The sequence below is a fragment of the Coregonus lavaretus genome, assembly GCF_964263955.1.
Source record: "Coregonus lavaretus genome assembly, chromosome: 4".
Lineage (NCBI taxonomy): Eukaryota > Metazoa > Chordata > Actinopteri > Salmoniformes > Salmonidae > Coregonus > Coregonus lavaretus.
The window spans coordinates 41632283-41639588 of record NC_139991.1 but is presented as its reverse complement, the minus strand read 5'-3'; positions in this window follow the sequence as shown (position 1 = coordinate 41639588).

The window sequence follows — 7306 nt, the reverse complement described above, 5'->3', positions numbered from 1 at the left end:
TCTGAAATCCTCAAGATCTTTCATAATCACACAAAATGTAATTGTCATTGGGTACAATTAGAACTACAGTATGTTCAGAAAGTATTCAAACCCCTTGACTTTTACCACATTTTGTTGTGTTACAGCCTGAATTTAACATTTATTACGTTGAGATTTTTTGTCACTGGCCTACACACAATAATACCCCATAATGTCAAAGTGGAATTATGTTTTTATACATTTTTACAAATTAATAAAAAATGAAAAGCTGACATTTTTATAATTACAATAAGTATTAAACCCCTTTGTTATGGCAAACCTAAATAAGTTCAGGTGTAAAATGTGCTTAACAAGTCACATAATAAGTTGCATGGATAATAGTGTTTAACATTATATTTTAATGACTCATCTCTGTACCCCACACATACAATTATTTGTAAGGTCCCTCAGTCGAGCAACCACAAAGACCAGGGAGGTGAATTTCAAACAGATTTAACCACAAAGACCAGGGAGGTTTTCCAAGGGCACCTATTGGTAGATAAAAAATACATTGAATATCCCTTTGAGCATGGTGAAGTTATTAATTACACTTTGGATGGTGTATCAAAACACCCAATCACTACAAAGATACAGGCGTCCTTCCTAACTCAGTTGCCGAAGAGGAAGGAAACCGCTCAGGGATTTCACCATGAGGCCAATGGTGACTTTAAAACAGTTACAGAGTTTAATGGCTGTGATAGGAGAAAACTAAGGATGGCTCCACAATACTAGTAGTTACTCCACAATACTAACCTAATTGACAGATTGAAAAGAAGGAAGCCTGTACAGAATAAAAATATTACAAAACATGCATCCTGTTTGCAACAGGGCACTATAGTAGACTGTTTTGTTAGACTTCAATGCGGCTTTTGACATTATCTATCATAGTCTGCTGATGGAAAAACATATGTGTTATGGCTTTACACCCCCTGCTATATTGTGGATAAAGAGTTACAGTAAGGGAAAAAAAGTATTTGATCCCCTGCTGATTTTGTACGTTTGCCCACTGACAAAGACATGATCAGTCTATAATTGTAATGGTAGGTTTAGTTGAACAGTGAGAGACAGAATAACAACAAAAAAATCCAGAAAACGCATCTCAAAAATGTTATAAATTGATTAGCATTTTAATGAGGGAATTAAGTATTTGACCCCCTCTCAATCAGAAAGATTTCCATCTCCCGAGTGTTGACCGTTCTTTTTCAAGACCTCTGCAATCCGCCCTGGCATGCTGTCAATTAACTTCTGGGCCACATCCTGACTGATGGCAGCCCATTCTTGCATAATCAATGCTTGGAGTTTGTCAGAATTTGTGGGTTTTTGTTTGTCCACCCGCCTCTTGAGGATCGACCACAAGTTCTCAATGGGATTAAGGTCTGGGGAGTTTCCTGGCCATGGACCCAAAATGTCGATGTTTTGTTCCCCAAGCCAGGCTCCATCATGCTGGAAAGGGCATTGGTCATCACCAAACTGTTCTTGGATGGTTGGGAGAAGTTGCTCTCGGAGGATGTGTTGGTACCATTCTTTATTCATGGCTGTGTTCTTAAGCAAAATTGTGAGTGAGCCCACTCCCTTGGCTGAGAAGCAACCCCACACATGAATGGTCTCAGGATGCTTTACTGTTGGCATGACACAGGACTGATGGTAGCGCTCACCTTGTCTTCTCCGGACAAGGTGTTTTCCGGATGCCCCAAACAATCGGAAAGGGGATTCATCAGAGAAAATGACTTTACCCCAGTCCTCAGCAGTCCAATTCCTGTACCTTTTGCAGAATATCAGTCTGTCCCTGATGTTTTTCCTGGAGAAAAGTGGCTTCTTTGCTGCCCTTCTTGACACCAGGCCATCCTCCAAAAGTATTCGCCTCACTATGCGTGCAGATGCACTCACACCTGCCTGCTGCCATTCCTGAGCAAGCTCTGCACTGGTGGTGCCCCGATCCCGCAGCTGAATCAACTTTAGGAGACGATCCTGGCGCTTGCTGGACTTTCTTGGGCGCCCTGACGCCTTCTTCACAACAATTGAACCTCTCTCCTTGAAGTTCTTGATGATCCGATAAATGGTTGATTTAGGTGCAATCTTACTAGCAGCAATATCCTTGCCTGTGAAGCCCTTTTTGTGCAAAGCAATGATGACGGCACATGTTTCCTTGCAGGTAACTATGGTTAACAGAGAAAGAACAATGATTTCAAGCACCACCCTCCTTTTAAAGCGTCCAGTCTGTTATTCTAACTCAATCAACATGACAGAGTGATCTCCAGCCTTGTCCTCGTCAACACTCTCACCTGTGTTAACGAGAGAATCACTGACATGATGGCAGCTGGTCCTTTTGTGGCAGGGTTGAAATGCAGTGGAAATGTTTTTTGGGGATTAAGTTCATTTTCATGGCAAATAGGGACTTTGCAATTAATTGCAATTCTTCTGATCACTCTTCATGACATTCTGGAGTATATGCAAATTGCCATCATCAAAACTGAGGCAGCAGACTTTGTGAAAATTAGTATTAGTGTCATTCTCAAAACGTTTGACCACAACTGTATTTATGTTTTCAATAAACATTGGAGATTAAATATAGATTACATGTTGTCAACAATCTATGCAGTGGCGTGTATTTATGGATGCCAAGGGAAGCCAGGCTTCCCCAAATATTTGACCATAAAAATTATAAAATAATTGATCTTTCATCTCTGTGTTTTCATAATTTTCCATCAATTCGCAAGTGGCTGAATCTCACCAGAGAAATCATCAGCGCGAGGGAAACAGTGCCCCTCTGTCTCAGTATGTGTAGCCCATGTATCTGATGCTGTTTGGACCAAAAGAGTATAACATTTTGCCGCCATAGTGTTTGATTGATTGATGCCAGCAAGAATTTGGCCTCCCTTGATAATTTTTTTTTTTTAATAATTAGCCAATCAGCGTTGAGCTGAGCTCAACTGTGGGTTGTCCTGGTGCAGCAAAATCCCCCCAAGGGAGGCCAGTTTGGATTTGGCTTCAGACCAATCAAATCACTTCCTAAGCAAAATTTCATTTTTAGAAAAAAAGTGTCTGTTTCTGGTCAGCTTGTGTTGATGCCCTTTCCTAAGCCATGGATGGAGATGGGGATTTGGACTTGTGGTTTTGACTTAATTCTCTGTACAGGCCAATGATTATGACATCGATTCTGATCTAACCATAAATTAATATGTTGTGCCACTGGCCTGAGACGATTGAAGTTCAATATGTAGCCTAGTAGGCGCACGTTAACTAGCTAACTAGCTAACTTAGCTGGTTCATTGTTGCCCATGTGAGGAACTTAGGCTAGTAGCAAGCATTTTAGCTAGGTAGCCTATGACAACAAAAACTAAAAGTGTACTGTATGACAGAGCCATAGACCGTTTTGCAAACATGATAGAGAGAAGGATGGCATTGGCTTTCAACTAGTCTACAAGTAGGAGAGTAAAAAAAAAGTGTTTTACACACACACACACACACACACACACACACACACACACACACACACACACACACACACACACACACACACAACACACACACACACACACACACACACACACACACACACAACACACACACACACACACACACACACACACACACACACACACAGACAGACAGACAGACAGACAGACAGACAGACAGACAGACAGACAGACAGACAGACAGACAGACAGACAGACAGACAGACAGACAGACAGACAGACAGACAGACAGACAGACAGACAGACAGACAGACAGACAGACAGACAGACAGACAGACAGACAGACAGACAGACAGACAGACAGACAGACAGACAGACAGACAGACAGACAGACAGACAGACAGACAGACAGACAGACAGACAGACAGACAGACAGACAGACAGACAGACAGACAGACAGACAGACAGACAGACAGACAGACAGACAGACAGACAGACAGACAGACAGACAGACAGACAGACAGACAGACGACAAGACAGACAGACAGACAGACAGACAGACAGACAGACATACATACATACATACATACATACATACATACATACATACATACATACATACATACATACATACATACATACATACATACATACATACATCACTACCATGGACAGCCACATGATATTTAGCAACATTGATTGAACTAAATCGTTTTTGGTATCTTTAAGTTTGTTTTCAATGTATTGTTGATTTGATGATGTTTAAAATGTTGTTTAAGTTGAAATGGTGCTGGAATAGCGGAGGCAGTACTCCTGTTTCTTTGTGCTGACTTGTGGTATATTAGCTTGCTTGACCTGCTGCAGGTGATATAACTGTTTGATACATGCAATATTTACTTTGTGGACTTCACCGGACAGATGTTTCTCTATGGTTTGTATGTGTAGTTGAATTTATTCCGCCACTGTGTGACTGTTATCTTTTTGTTGTCACGGCCTTATTGTATATCACGGTGGCGTATGAACTACTTGGTTATAGAGCAAACAACGCAATTATCACAACATAGGTTGTAATATGGCTTTTTACTGGTTTGGCTTGGCTTCCTCAGTGATTTTACTCACGCACCACTACTGAATCTAAGCCAACCTCATCTGTTTTGCCCCATGGTTGCGCGTGTCGTTTTTGTTGCTGAACAACCAACCCCTCTATAGCTCCTTATTGACATGATTGGTTGATGGTACATGGGGGTGGGAGGTCCTGTATAAACACAAACTCACTTCCTTGACAACTTCCTATACAACAGCTCTGCTCCGCAAAGCGCAAGAAGTATGAATGCCCTGACTTCTACAGAGGCCATATCGCAGTAAATGCTGTATGGCCACTGCAGACGTTGAATTTACCATGCAGAGCCTTTTATATCCCGAAAAAGTCTGATCCACAGCCACTCCATTGAAAAATGGTCAACGTTCCTGTCTGTGTAAGTGGGCGTTTCCGCTCTCACATGAGCATGTGTTCCCCCGCTCGAGTTCACAATTCCTACATAATGGGCGCGCTCCTCTGCCCAGACGTTGCTGACGCATGCCAGATCAGCAACATGGCGTCTACAGATATGGCAGCTCTGCTTCTAGCTCCTAAGCAACTTTGCAGTATTTTGTTTTTTTGTGTGTTATTTCTTACATTATTAGCCCAGGAAATGTTTTGTGTTATTACATACAGCCGGAAATAACTTTTGGATATCAGAGCGGCGGTAACTCACCAGCATTATTTACATTTACATAATTTAGTAGACGCTCTTATCCAGAGCGACTTACAAATGGGTGCATTCAACTTATGATAGCCAGTGGGACAACCACTTTTTTTGTGGGGGAAGGGGTAGAAGGATTACTTTATACTATTCCAGGTATTCCTTAAAGAGGTAGGGTTTCAAGTGTCTCCGGAAGGTGGTCAGTGACTCCGCTGTCCTGGCGTCGTGGGGGAGCTTGTTCCACCATTGGGGTGCCAGAGCAGCGAATACCTTTGACTGGGCTGAGCGGGAACTGTGCTTCCGTAGAGGTAGGGGAGCTAGCAGGCCAGAGGTGGATGAACGTAGTGCCCTCGTTTGGGTGTAGGGTCTGATCAGAGCCTGAAGGTAAGGAGGTGCCGTTCCCCTCACAGCTCCGTAGGCAAGCACCATGGTCTTGTAGTAGATGCGAGCCTCAACTGGAAGCCAGTGGAGTGTGCAGAGGAGCGGGGTGACATGAGAGAACTTGGGAAGGTTGAACACCAGACGGGCTGCATCGTTCTGGATATGTTGTAGGGGTTTAATGGCACAGGCCAACAGCGAGTTGCAGTAATCCAGACGGGAGATGACAAGTGGCTGGATTAGGACCTGTGCCGCTTTCTGTGTAAGGTAGGGTCGTACTCTGCGAATGTTGTAGAGCATAAACCTGCAGGATCGGGTCACCGCTTTGATGTTAGCGGAGAACGACAAGGTGTTGTCCAGGGTCACGCCAAGGTTCTTTGCACTCTGGGAGGAGGACACAATGGAGTTGTCAACCGTGATGGCGAGATCATGGAGCGGGCAGTCCTTCCCCGGGAGGAAGAGCAGCTCTGTCTTGCCGAGGTTCATCTTGAGGTGGTGATCCGACATCCACACTGATATGTCTGCCAGACATGCAGAGATGCGATTCGCCACCTGGTTATCAGAAGGGGGAAAGGAGAAAATTAATTGTGTGTCGTCTGCGTAGCAATGATAGGAGAGACCATGTGAGGATATGACAGAGCCAAGTGACTTGGTGTATAGAGAGAATAGGAGAAGGCCTAAAACTGAGCCCTGGGGGACACCAGTGGTGAGAGCACGTGGTGCGGAGACAGATTCTCACCACGCCACCTGGTAGGAATTATGACCAGGAATACGATTTTCCCGAATTGGATCCTTTGTTCGCACCCCCCAGGGTAATTGAACTTATTCCAGAGGCTGCTCCAAAACACCGCAGGCGGAGAAGAGGTATTCGGAGTGGACTTCTAGTCCAACTCAGGAGGCGTGCACACCATCCACCGCTTCCGAATATATTACTTGCTAATGTTCAGTCTCTGGATAATAAAGTAGACGAGCTCAGGGCAAGGATCTCCTTCCAGAGAGACATCAGGGATTGTAACATACTCTGTTTCACAGGAACATGGCTCTCTCTGGATATACTGTCCCCGTCCATACAGCCAGCTGGGTTCTCAGTACATCGCGCAGACAGGAATAAAGAACTCTCCGGGAAGAAGAAAGGCGGGGGTGTATGTTTCATGATTAACTGCTCAGAAACTCAAGTCCTTTTGTTCACCCAACCTAGAATCCCTCCCAAGAGAAGTCTTTCAGTTATAGTCACAGCCGTGTATATTCCCTCTCAAGCCAATACCACGACGGCCCTCAAAGAACTACACTGGACTTTATGCAAACTGGAAAACACATACCCTGAGGCCGTATTTATTGTAGCTGGGGATTTTAACAAAGCAAATTTGAGGAAAATGCTACCCAAGTTCTACCAACACATTGACTGTAGTACTCGCTCTGGGAAAACATTGGACCACTGCTACTCAACTTTTCGAAATGCCAACAAGGCCCTCCCCACCCTCCCAATATGCAGAAACTCAAACAGGAAGTACCCGTGCTAAGGTCTATTCAACGCTGGTCTGACCAATCGGAATCCATGCTTCAAGATTGTTTTGATCACGCGGATTGGGATATGTTCCGGGTAGCCTCTGAGAATAACATCGACGAATACACGGATACGGTGACTGAGTTCATCAGGAAGTGTTTAGGAGATGTTGTACTCACTGTGACTATTAAAACCTACCCAAACCAGAAACCGTGGATAGATGGCAGCATTCGCGCAAAACTGAAAGC